We start from the raw sequence: 13,733 nt of genomic DNA, 5'->3' as shown, positions 1-13,733 counted from the left end.
TTTTCATCCCAAAACACACAAATAATGCTTGACCCTGTCCTTGGGCACATTGAGTAGGCATAAAATAAAGACAATGAGAATCTATCTTAAATAAGTCTATTAAAATATGTTAGGTAAGAGCAAAACGCCTCTAGCATCCAAATAGATAATAAACTTGTTTATTTTAATTTGCAGAAATCATACTTTACAAAATTAGAATATTCATGTTTAATATCTCTCAAAAACAAAATACCCAAAAGGCACTAAGTTAAATAACAATTTCAACCTGAGGATAGTATCAAATTAGAGTCCATGTTTAAATGCACATGAGAGAAGCATACATTGGCTTCTTTCAACACTGTTTTAGCTGGGTTTCTGTTGCTAAATAGGACACAATAACCAAAAGCGACTTGGAGAGGAAAGGATTTATTTCCGCTTACAGTTCCACACTGCAGTCTACCATTTACTGTTGCTAGAGGACAGAAATTTGGAAGCAGGAGCTGACTCAGAAGCCATGGAGGAGTGTTGCCTATTGGCTTGTTGCTGGAGGCTTTCTCAGCCTGCTTTCCTAAGGCACCCAGGGGTGAGCTGGACCCTCCCACATCAAGCAATAAAATGCACGGTGGGCCAGTCTGTGGGGCCATTTTCCCTATTGACTCTGACTTGTGTCAAGTTGACATAAAGCCAATCAGCACACATAGAGCTCTTATCTGAACATCTTCAGACACAACACAGACGCCCCCAGAGCTCACCGTTAAATAGATGGGAAGTGAGAGCTGTAGTGCCGGAATTCGTTATCCCATACGCCAGGAGATCTGTGTGTGTGAGTTACTACGTTTCGCTGGACATCTGCCAACTAGGTGCGACAGTTATCCCCATGTTGAAGATAAGAAATGTTGACCAAGACTGTGAAAGCTTGCTTGTCTCAAGATATAAGTAGAAACAATGAGAACAATTAGACAACAATAGAATGGAGTCCTGGAGAAGCAAGCCGCCTAGACTTTGAAGATTCCTAAGACATGGAGAACATTCAGAGAGTGAGTGTGAAACATTTCTTCTGGACAATTTAATAGCGTGTCTATGATGAATTTTGATAACTTTCACTCTTCCATTGAGCTCTGCCTGCCTCCCCGTGAAACCCAACAGTTCTCTCCTACTTTGTGTGTGTGTGTGTGACACACTGAGTTTAATTAGAGTTGTGTGTATGAATATGGGTGGGGGCTAATTTACTGAAGCGTGAGCAACGTGTGGCTACACCACTGAAGAAAATGATCCCCCTCCTCCCAGTGGCCACTAGCATCACTGAGGAGTGGGGCCTTAAGAGCCCATCCTCCATGATGAGACATCAACAGGCCCAATCCAGGGCAGGTAACCCCAGCTGTTTATGAGTGCAACAGCCATGTCTAGTCTGCAGCCCTCCTCTCCATCCTCCAGCTATTACACTCTTTATGCCCCATCTTCAGGAAATGTTACCAGAGCCTCGAAATGGGTCTTAATGCCCTATTGGGGAATGAGCCTTCAATGGGCACCTACTCTCACCACTTGCCAGTTGTGAGTCTACATTAGCCACTGCTTATTAAAAGAGACGCTTCTCTGGCAACGACTGGTATTAGTGCATGTCTATGAATATTAAGGATAGGTATTTAGAGGGCAGTTGGGAAGAAGTGTGCATATGAGCAGCAGTAGGGTCTATGACATCTCCACCCATAAGTTCTTGACCAGGATTACTATACTAGGCATGGGCTCCCTCCAGTGAAGCGGTCTTCAAATCCTATCACCAAGTGACTGCTTATTCCCATAATAGTCACACTGCTATTGTACCAGTGGACATATCTTGCTCAGCAAGTCATTGTAACTTGAGGGGTTCATAGCTAGGTAAGACCTTTGATGACTTTTCTTCCCCAGAAGCCTGCATAGCACCTTCGAATGCTACCAGCATGGAGAACTTCCAGCTGGGTTCCAGCTTGATGTCATGTGTCTTGAAAGCACAGTTTGTGGTTTCTTCAGCTGTGGACGGAGACTGCGCTTTTGTTTCCTGGCTTCCAAGACCCAAATAATCATACAGAAATCATAATTACAACACTGTTTGGCCAATAGCTCAGGCATGTTCCTAGCTAGCGCTTACATTTTACATTAACCCATTTCTATTAGTCTATGTATCGTCATGGGGCTGTGACTTGCCAGTAATGTTCTGGCATCTTTCCCTTCCGGGGGCTACATAGCATCTCTTTGAGTCTGCCTATTCTTTCTATATCTCTGTTTGGATTTCCTGTCTGGCTTTACTCTGCTAAGCCATTGGACAAAACAGCTTTATTCATCAACCAATTAAAGCAGTATATATACAGAAAAACATCCCACATCATTCAGCAGTAGGTTCTCACATTCAGTTCTGTTGAGCAACCAACAGGAATGGCAATAGTTGGTATTGTGTGTGAGGTCTCCCTGACTCACAAGGAGACATCTCGTACTTGGCACTGAGATTTTCACTTAACCCCATGGCTTCTTGGGGCAATATTACCTAGCTGCATATTCATATATATATATATGTATGTGTGTGTGTGCATGTGTGTGTATGTGTAGACATATATATTTATTTATAAGCTCTATAAATATATATCTAGAAGCCTAATGGGAACATATTGATTTATAAGTTTTAAATTTACATTTGACATATTATCAATACATTAATATTAATATATGATCATTATATCATATCAATTGGTAATTAATATATGAGTATTAATGTATTTATGTATATTTAAAAAGCTTAAAAATGAATAAATTCTCATTAGGTTTTTATATGTATCATCCCTATCTCCAGAAAACTCCAATCCTTGTTTAAAGACCTCCACTTCTAGTGTTCACAGCCTGTGCCTCTAGCCTGTTCAGTCACCCATCCTCTGTAAAGACAATTAAAAGAGCCAGATTAAGAGTGGAAAGCAGAAAGGGGGAATTTAGCCATTGTAAAGAGGGACAAAAAGATCTGGGGATCCCCTCTGTGGTGGTTTGAATGAGAATGGCCCAGATAGGACCATAGATTTGAATACTTGGTCACCAGAGAGTGGCACAGTTGGAAAGGAGTTAAGAGGTGTGGCCATGTTGCAAGAAGTGTGTCACTGGGTATGGGCTTGCCAGGCCAAGTGGCTGTTCTCTTTCTGCTGCCTGTAGATCCAGATGTAGAACTCTCAGCTCCTTCTCCAGCACCGTGTCTGCCTGTGTGCTGACATGCTTCTCGCCATGAGGATAATGAACTAAACTTCTGAAACTGTAAAGATTTGTCACGCATATTAGTTTAATAAAATGCTGATTGGCCAGTAGCCAGGCAGGAAGTATATAGGCAGGGCATCCAGACTAGGAGAATTCTGGGAACAGGAAAGGCACCAGCCAGATGTAGAGGAGGCAAGATGTGACTTCCTTACAGAGAAAAGCTACCAAGCCACATAGACAAGAATTATGGGTAGATATAAGTCGTAAGAGCTAGTTAGTAATAAGCCTGAGCAATAGGCTGAACAGTTTATAATTAATATAAGCCTCTGTGTTTATTTGGGACTGACTGGCTGTGGGACTGGGCAGAACAGAAAATTCCATCTACAATATTGCTCTCATTGGGAGTTTTTTGGAATTGGGAAGGGGGAATCTCGGTTTTTAATGTTACTTGTACTTTTGTTTGTGGGCTTCCTCATCTTGGAAATTATTAGGTTAAGCCCCCCCCCACACACACCTCTTGTTGCCTTTCTTCTTTGAGTGGATGCATTTGCAGTGTTTAGGAGAGACTAGGTTGTAGCCGCACTGAGGTGCTGGCTTCTTCTGTTAGATTGCTGTATTCAGGGCACCAGGCCTCATCCCCAGTCCTGCCTTGAAAGTGGAGTACTATCTGCAACAACAGCCACTATTCATTAGGAAGCCCATTATAAAAATGGAGTAGCAGTTGTTTCCAAAACAATCACTCCTTGAACACCAATTGTCTTAAGGTGTAAAGGGACCCTGTGTACTAATATACCAGTTATTGTGGGAAGACAAAAACCACAGAAAGCAAACACAATTCGACTAGATATTAAGGTTAGGTTACTAGAAAAGTTGGGGCATAGACAGAAGGGTAAGCAAAAGAAACAAAAAGGGGGTGATGGTGGCAAACATGTGGGAGTTTATATTAAACATAGACTGAAAAAAAAGAGGGGTTAGAGATTGGCAGTCAGAGAGCAGAGCAGTGTCCCAGGAGGTGAGCTACAGAGACCAGTAAACTGGGGCAGCCTTTGCTTTGAGGGGGCAAAAGAAAAAGGAAAGAGTATGAGAAAGGAAATGAGGAGGGGAACAAACTCCATTAATACTGAAAAAGTGAACCTTCCTGAGCTTGTCTTCAGCTCAGCAAGCTTCAAGATCTAGGATAAAAGAAAATGTCCGGGAGGGGGGATGACTCTGTAAGTAACAGCAATTGTGCAGACCAGAACTGAATTTAGATGCCCAACAACCCACGTAAAAAGCTGGACATGGGCACACACACATTTGTAACCCAGGCACTTTTAGGGAGTGAGGACTGCTTTGACTTGCTGGTCAGCCAGCTTACCTAAAAATAGTGAGCTCCACACTCAGTGAGAGACCCTCTTTTAATAGGTCTGAAATGAAGAATGACAGGGGGAAACACCCAATGAACTCTGGTCTCTGTATACACACAGGCGTGCACACATCCATACACACACACCACACACACACACACACGCAATTACAACATGCACATAAAAGAAAAAGTATTTGTGTGGGTCAAATAGTCTAGCCCTGATTTGTTCAGACTTTCGTGGACCACCACGAGAAACCTAGAACACAGATGGCAGATGAGTTATGTTTTGCCTTCGAAGTGAAGTGTGCATGGGAGGGAGTTAATGTATCTGCCTTGCTGTATCTGATACGTCTTAAGTGTGACATGATGAATAACCTGATGGTGAAGGCTGGGTACCTTAGACTATCTACATTCAGATCCAATCTCCACAGAAAATAGTAGACACGGGCAAATTTCATTGGGCATGGTGGTTAGGTATTGCTTTTAAAAATATTCTTTTTTGATATTTTATTTACTTTATGTATAGAGATATTTTGCCTACATGTATGTCTGTGAAGGGCCAGTGGAGCCAAGAAGAGGATGTCAGATCCCCAGATCCCCTTGGAACTGGGGTTAAGGATGATTGTTAGCTACCATGTGGATGCTAGGAACTGAACCTGGGTCTTCTGGAAAAGCAGTCAGTGTTCTTAACCACTGAACTCTAGCCTCGATGTTTTAATTTTTTTTTATATAAAATATAGGTCCCAAGTTAAGTCTACAAAACAGTATACTTAAAAGGGACTTAGCTCTTATCCCTGCTTCCTCTTTATCTCACAGGGAGTCATGTTTGATTTGATTTGATGACCCCCCCCCTTTCCTTCTCCTAAAGGATATGGGTAAATATTCATCCCCTTTCTTAGATAAAAATACTATCCCAGTGACATCCGAAAAAAGTACTGGATAGAGCCACAGATCCAAACGTCTATTTGTCTTACACAACCAGCCAGTTATCTGGTTAGACCTTAGTAAGCAGAATCTTCCTTGTTGGGACTCAGGAAAGTGATGGGGGCGGGTGCTCATAGCAGCAGATGAAGCAGGAATAAACTGGTCAGATGAGTGTTGCCATGTAAAGAAACCCCGGATGAATCACTAGTCAACCTCTAGTGTTATGTGTAGAAATAAAACAACATACACCAACCCTGAATCAAGGATAGAATCACAAGAGAAGTACTTTAAAGAAGAATTTTAAAACATTTAAGATGAATAAAATATAAAACAAGAAAACTATGAAATACAACAAATACGAAGTGCTCAAGGGGAAATTACCAGCAATAAATACCTGCATTTAAAAAGAAAGATCGGGAGCTAGAAAGACAGCTCAGTGGTTTAGAGCGGGTGAGGACCAGGGTTCAATGTCCAGCACCCACAGCAGCTCACAACCTTCTGTAATTCCTTTTCCAGGGGGTCTGACACCCCCTTCTAGCCTCTGCAGGTACTCTGCAGGCATGCATACAGTGCATAAAGGCAAAATACTCATACATAAAATTACTTTTAAAAAGAAGGTCTCAAATCAATAATATGGCTTTACACATTGCAATGAAAGCCACACTCAAACTAGAGAAGAAAGAAAATAAAAAGAAACCAGAGATAAAAACAGAAGAATGGCCGGGCGGTGGTGGCGCACGCCTTTAATCCCAGCACTTGGGAGGCAGAGGCAGGCGGATCTCTGTGAGTTCGAGACCAGCCTGGTCTACAAGAGCTAGTTCCAGGACAGGCTCCAAAACCACAGAGAAACCCTGTCTCGAAAAACCAAAAAAAAAAACAAAAACAAAACAGAAGAATGGGAGCCGGAGAGATGGCTCAGCAGTGAAGAGCACTTGTTCTTGCAGAGAATCCAGGTTCAATTCCCAGCACCCATATGGCAGCTCACAACAACCAGTAGTAACTCTGGTTCCAGGGGATCTACTGTGGACACCCAGGCACGTATGTGCCATATGTATTCACATGTAGGCACTCACACATATACACAAAAATCAAATAAATCCCTAAAATGCAAAGTGGTAGAATGCATGCAACAAAAGTCTTTGAAGAGCTCAATAAAATTGGCAAACTTAGCAGACCAACAAAGGGAATGGGCCAGACCGGTCTACATATTGAGTTCCAGCAGTCAGAACTATGTGAGTATGTTATCTTTAGTTAAGATGAGTTACCTAATCTTAAAAAAGAAAAGAAACCTAGAGATTTCCGTGACCACTTGGCTTCGCTACTGAACTACCAAATACTGTAAAAGGAGTTAACACTGATTGTTTTCAATGTTTTCCCCTAAAGTAGAAGACTTGCCATTTCCTTAATCTTTGAGGTATTACATCAGAAGGAAACTACTGAACATTCAGAAGAAACGTGGCTGGAAACATCTCCAAATACAGTTAGTTCAGCACTGTGCAAGAGAATACACTGTGGCCAAGAAGATTTGTCCCAGGTGTTCAAGACTGGGTTAAAATATGGAGAGCAGTGCAGAGCAAATGGAAAGGCATTCTGTGTGCTTGAGAATGATGCTCCTGCCTTCATCTGCCAGGCTGCTGCTGTGTAACAAATTATATGAAGTGGTTTAAGCTCATTTTATTACCCTCAGTTTTGTATTCTGAGAAACTAAAGTTCAAAGGTCCAGGTATTAGGAAGGCTCAGTTTCTTGTTTATACATGACCAATGTTTACAAAGTGAAGGGGGGAGGGGAGAGAGAGAGATGAGAGAGAGAGAGAGAGAGAGAGAGAGAGAGAGAGAGAGAGAGAGAGATTATATTTCCTCATAGTCACTAGTTTCATTCAGGAAGGCTCCATCCCCATGACCAAATTAACTTCTGAAAGCCCCACTTCCTAATGCCATTGCATTAGAGGTAAGGATTTGAACAAATGAATGGGCCACACTCAGTCCTTAGGTCTGCTCAAGTGATCGGCAGTGCCAGAGAAGTAGTTATCAGAATCCGAATCACCTTTCTGATCTGTAAAAGAGGAAATCAGATTAAAAATTTTCTGTGGACTATCAAGGCATCCTCGAGAGCAAAATCCAAATGCTTTTAATCCATGTGAGACAGAGGACCGAGACAGCAGAGGACCCTGAACCTCAGAACTTCCCAAGGTCTTCACCACTGACCCCGAGTACTATAGAAGACTGTGTTTTGATGCACTGACAGAGGAGGGCACCCTTTAACAGGGAACCTCGCAAATAATGCCCTAGGCTTCCTTGGCATAAATAGGCAAAACTAACTAAAGCCCTTTTTATGGGAAGGAAAGAAAAACAAACCCATTGCAGCTGGCCAACTCTGCTCCCTAACCCCCTACAAAGCTACAGGATAGCACCCCAAACGGGGGGAAAGTGATCTATGGGGCATGGAAAGCTCTGTGTTGAACATCCTTAATCGGAAAGTTTGATACCCCAAATAAATATTCCAGAATTTAAAACTTTTGAATGCTAACAATACAACAGGTGTATAAATGTTGCCCTGAAAACACATGTATTTTCTGTTTAGATTTAGGACCCATTTGATACCTGTTAACACAGCATTTGAGGGTATGGAGAATAAGAGGATTGTTGCAAATCTGGGTGATCTTTGACCCGGGAAGATCTTATTTTATTTTTATATTATTATTATTATTATTTTAGTTAAGAATGCTCAGTCTTATTCTAGCTCTTATTTTAATCTGTTTATGTCTTGCCTCAGGGTTTTTTTTAACCTACCTTTTTTTTGCCTTTTTCTTTCTTTTCTCTTTTTTCTTTTTTCCTTTTCTTTCTTCCTTTCTTCCCTCCTTTTTTTCCTTCCCTCCCTCCCTCCTTCATTCTATCTTTATTTCCCTTCCTCTCTCCCTCACTCCCTCTCCCTCCTTCAATTCCTCCCTCCCTGCCTTTCTTGCATCCCTCCTTCTTTCCTTCCTCCCTTCCTTTCTTTCTATCTTACTTTCCTGCCATCTCCATGACTGGTTGACAACTGCCTGGCTTTTGACCCCCGTCATCATATCCTTCTCCTCCTCTCCTCATTCTTCTCTTCTTTCTCTTGAACCTCGATTTCTGAAAGACCTTATTTTAAAAGCAAACAAAACCTATGTCAATGTATCAACATAAAAAATCAGTAACATTTTCCATTCCGAGCATTTTTAGTAAGAGATAGTCTTTGGTATATGTTTAATCCTCAGAATCTAAAGTCTAAAGTTCAGTTAGGCTAGTCCTTTTGCCTTTGTAACCCGACAGCAAGTTTCTCCAATACTGCATACACAGGAAGGAATTACTGTCATATAGAAAAGATATAGATTTTGATCTTGTTTTAGCTAATTTTGTTTTGGGTGTCTGGCTGTGGTTTGACACCTCTATGCACGAATCCATTTTGTAGATGATTCTACTGGCACCATCTCTGAAATACGCCTTTGACTGTTGCGTCCCGCCACCTTGGTCTAATGCATAGTCAGCAGTCCCTGGATGCTGAGACACCTTTACTCGTTCTTCTCACATCAGCTCTTGAGTTATGAGGAATACTTTCCAATTATAAAAATCGTCCTTCTTATCTATTATTTCACTCTTTGAGTCACCCATGGCTCAAACACGTCAAAGAGCAATTTTCAGAACTCTGCACTATGTAAGTTAGGTGCTGAAAGTTTGGAGTTGTGTGATGAGATCATGTATCTCTGTCCCCTGTGGGATGTGTGTTGTCCTGCTTTTCTTTCTTTCTTTCTTTCTTTCTTTCTTTCTTTCTTTCTTTCTTTCTTTCTTTCTTTCTTTCTTTCTTTCTTTCTTTCTTTTCTCTCTATCTCTTCTTCTTCTTCTTCTTCTTCTTCTTCTTCTTCTTCTTCTTCTTCTTCTTCTTCTTCTTCTTCTTCTTCTTCTTCTTCTTCTTTTTTTTTTTCGGAGACAAGGCTTTTCTGTAGCTTTGGAGCCTGTTCTGGAATTAGCTCTTGTAGACCAGGATGGCCTCAAACTTACAGAGATCCGCCTGCCACTGCCTCCCTACCTCCCTATCTCCCAAGTGCTGGGATTATGGGATTAAAGGCATGTGCCACCATCGTTCGGCCGTGTGTTGTCCTTCTGTACAGCATTTCCACACTGTGTATACAGTCCTCCCGTGACTCACTCGGCACCTACCTTAGTTATCAGATTTAGTGTTGTGATTCTGCACTTGTGTTCAGGTAATCCTTAGTGCACTTTCTAGTGGTCCCAGGGTGCAATAGAGTAATCTAACAGAGGCACTGAGGGATAAGGTGTGGGAAGCCAGACTGACCCTCATCCTCTGTCTCCCTCCTTGGAAAGATACACGCCCACAAATGCTTTGCTGTCTTCCTTTACAGCACACAACTGCTCTGGTGTGATTCTTCTAGGACTGAGGCATTATCGCCTCAAGAAATTTGTTCTTCCCAGGAATACCTGCCTTCCACTCTTCTGAAAAGAGTTTGTCCAATGAACACACACACAGACAGTGGAGCAGGGAAAAGGGAGGCCACCTCACAGCCCACATCTTGTTTCCTGCTAGTACTGCCCGCCCGTCCATTGTAAAGGCCTGACCACAGCCACCGTGAGAAAGCCTCAAATATCTTAACCATCACATCAACATGGACTTGAACAGTCTCAGAAAGGAGTCAGATGGGAGGCAACCAAGGAAACAACTGAGTCTCCTGTCAATCAGAATGCCCATTTGCATTTCGACCTTGAGGTCGAGGTTGGGTTATACCTGCTGTGTTAAACTCTAGGCTCCTTATCCACACGTGCACACTAAAGAAGCCTCCCCTTTCTTCCCTGGTGGGGTTTTCTAAGTTAGGAAGACATACCTTAAAAAAAGGAGACCCACCCATGATTTGGGAGTGGAAAGGGGTAACCTACCCCATGAATATTCCACCTACTTTGTGACTAGTCATAGAACCTTCTCTGCAATCCACCACAAAGAGCTCACTATGCTGCCATCCCCCACAGGGGCGTCCCACCGCAATCTGTCTTCGGAATATTTGCTTTGTTAAATAAACCCGCTTAAAGTGGGTCTCTGCGCTGCATCCTTTCCTTCCAGAAGACCAGGCCTCAAAGAGCCCCAGAACAAGATGACCTGAGTGAGCAGGCTTCTCTCCCAAAACAAATCCTCCCCATTGGACAGAAAATATTAGTCTCCCTCATTTCCAGTACATTTGCCAGAGGTCACAAATCTGTGTACTCGTTCAGAGACTAGGTAGGAACCTTTAGTCAGTGCAGCAGACTGTGTTCATGACAGCAGCTCAGAGATTGCTCTTTCTGAGTTTGGATGATGTGTAATACAGCGTTTTCCAGTTCCATCCATTTTTACTGCAGGTTCAAACTATTTTGAGATCCCATCTCACCAAGAATGGCGACCATAAAGAAAACAAATGACAAGGGCTAGAGAGGATTCCAGAAAGAGGAACCGCCATTCACTGTTGGTGCGAGTGTGAAGTGCTGTAATCATTATGGAAATCAGTGTGGAGTTGCTCAAAAAGCTAAAAATAGAACAACCATATGACCCAGATATATGACTTCTGGGCATGGACTCAAAGGACTCTACGTCTTACCACAGACATTTGCAGATCCGTGTTTATTGCTGCTCTATTTACGATAGCAAGGAAATGGGATCATTAGATGTCCGTCCCCAGATGAAGGGATAGTGAAGACGTGAAACGTGTGCATGATGGGATTTCATTGAGACACGGGAAAGGGGGTTGAACAATTCAATTGTTCATTGTTAAATTTGTAAACTTGGATATGAGTAAATATGGGTGAAAACCTAGAAACCAGAGGGAAGCTTATGTGCCAGGAGAAAAGAAAAACCTTTAAGGGGGAGAGGTGGGCAGGATAAGGAATCAAAGTAGGGGAACTTCAGGTTGTAGAAGGATAGAGTGGGGAAAGTCGGGGACCTGAAGGTGGGTGGAGACATGGGTCTGGGGAAAAACCTACCCAAACTCAGTGTGTCTGAAAATTTCACAAGGAAACTTGTGACTTTGCAAGCTAGTTAAAAATAAAATAATCAAGGGTAAAGACCTAGTCTTCCAACACAAACCTACACCTACGGCTCCTGGCCACATGTGTGAATGCCACACTCCTTCCCATCATGCATCGTGTAGTCTCTTACTTCCCCACTTTTGATGGAACACAAGCTCCGACAGTGGTTCGTTGTTTTGGCCTTAAACAAAGCCATTGTGTGCACTTAAGAATCAGGGAAACAGAGAATCTGTGCATGAGACAAAGCAGAGCACATGCTCTGTCTGGAGGACAGCGGCTAACGTGATCTCCATGACTCTGCCACAAGAAAGACGCCACAGTTATTTAGAAACCAAACAAGCCAGATTTTGACTGAAACCCCTCCATTGTTAACCATAAGCACACCATGAGAACCAAATAGAACTGTTTAAAGAGGCCATCCTTCAGTTTGGCCTTGCGCTACTAGTGTTGGGATTTGCCCAGTATAAATGTCTCTAGGAGAGGATGTTCTTGTTGCCAATCATGCTCAGACAAGGATGGTGTCGCCACGCACAAAATGAGCCTCAGCAACTTTGCAGGAAGAGCAAGGCAAACCTCAAGGTGGACTGGAAGAAGCCAACAGTTCTTGAGCATGAGTGTTGCAGGTACAATGGGCAGGATTTAGGAGACAGGGAGAGCCACTGGAAGTCTTTCTGAAACAGGCCAATCTGGAGGAGAGGAGGAATCCTCTCTGGAGGAAGGGTACACTGTGCAGGCTATAGGCCCTTGTGACATGTTTATGAGTCTTCAGAGAGCTCTGTCTGGTTGAGGCGGATTGTGTATGTGGTGTAGGGAAGGAGTGGTAAGAAATGGCCAAGGAGACAGGAAGTAAAGCTATAGAGGGGAGTTAGAATGTGTGTGTATTTCATCTTCTTGAAAAACAGTGTTCTGATGGATATGGGACGATACGTTGCGTGCTGTTCATTGGGACCTTGATAGCTTAGTTTTGCAACTGAAATCAATCCCATTGCTAGCCCGAGAGCGTGCTCATTAGCAATACTTTATTGTTTTGGTTTTTTTTTTTTTATTTTATTTTTGTCACAATTTTTTGATTGAGCTATATATTTTTCTCCTCTCCCCTCCCTTTCTACCCTCTCCCATGGTCCCCATGCTCCCAATTTACTCAGAAGATCCTATCTTTTTCTACTTCCCATGTAGATTAGATCTATGTATGTCTTTTTTAGGGTCCTCATTGTTGTCTAGGTTCTCTGGGATTGTAAATTGTAGGCTGGTTTTTCTTTGCTTTACATCTAAAAGCCACTTATGAGTGAGTCCATATATTTGTCTTTCTTGGCCTGTGTTACCTCACTTAATATGATGTTTTCTAGATCCCATCCATTTGCGTGAAAATTTCAAGATGTCATTTTTTTCTGCTGTATAGTACTCCATTGTGTAAATATACCACATTTTCCTTATCCATTCTTCAGTCAAGGGGCATTTAAGTTGTTTCCAGGTTCTGGCTATGACAAACAATGCTGCTATGAACATAGCTGAGCACATGTCCTTGAGTTACAATTGAGCATCCTTTGGGTATAGACCCAAAAATGGTTATTTCTGGGTCTTGAGGTAGGTTGTTTTCAAATTCTCTGAGAAATCGCCATACTGATATCCAAAGGGGCTGTACCAGTTCGCACTCCCACCAGCAATGGAGGAGTATTCCCCTTACTCTGTATCTTCTCCAGCATAAGCTTGGCCATTCTCACAAATGTAAGACGGAATCTCAAACTTGTTTTGATTTGCATTTCTCTGATGACTAAGGATGTTGACCATTTCTTTAAGTGTCTTTCAGACATTTTAGATTTCTCTGTTGAGAGCTCTCTGTTTAAATCTGTACCCCTTATTTTTTTATTGGATTATTTGTTCTTTTGATGACCAGTTTCTTGAGTTCTTTGTATATTTTGGAGATCAGCCCTCTGTCTGATGTGGAGTTGGTGAAGATTTTTCTCATTCTGTATGCTGCCGTTTTGTCTGGTTGACTATGTCCTTTGCTTTACAGAAGCTTCTCAGTTTCAGGAGGTCCCATTTATTAATTGTTTCTCTCAGTGTCTGTGATACTGGGGTTCTATTTAGGAAGTGATCTCCTGTGCCAATGCATTCAAGTGTACTTCCCACTTTCTCTTCTATATGGTTCAGTGTGGCTGACCTTATATTGAGGTCTTTGATCCATTTGGACTTGAGTTTTGTGCATGGTGATAGATATGGATCTATTTTCATTCTTCTACAC

Source organism: Chionomys nivalis, chromosome 7, assembly GCF_950005125.1.
Source record: "Chionomys nivalis chromosome 7, mChiNiv1.1, whole genome shotgun sequence".
Taxonomy (NCBI): Eukaryota; Metazoa; Chordata; class Mammalia; order Rodentia; family Cricetidae; genus Chionomys; species Chionomys nivalis.
This window is presented reverse-complemented; position numbering follows the sequence as displayed.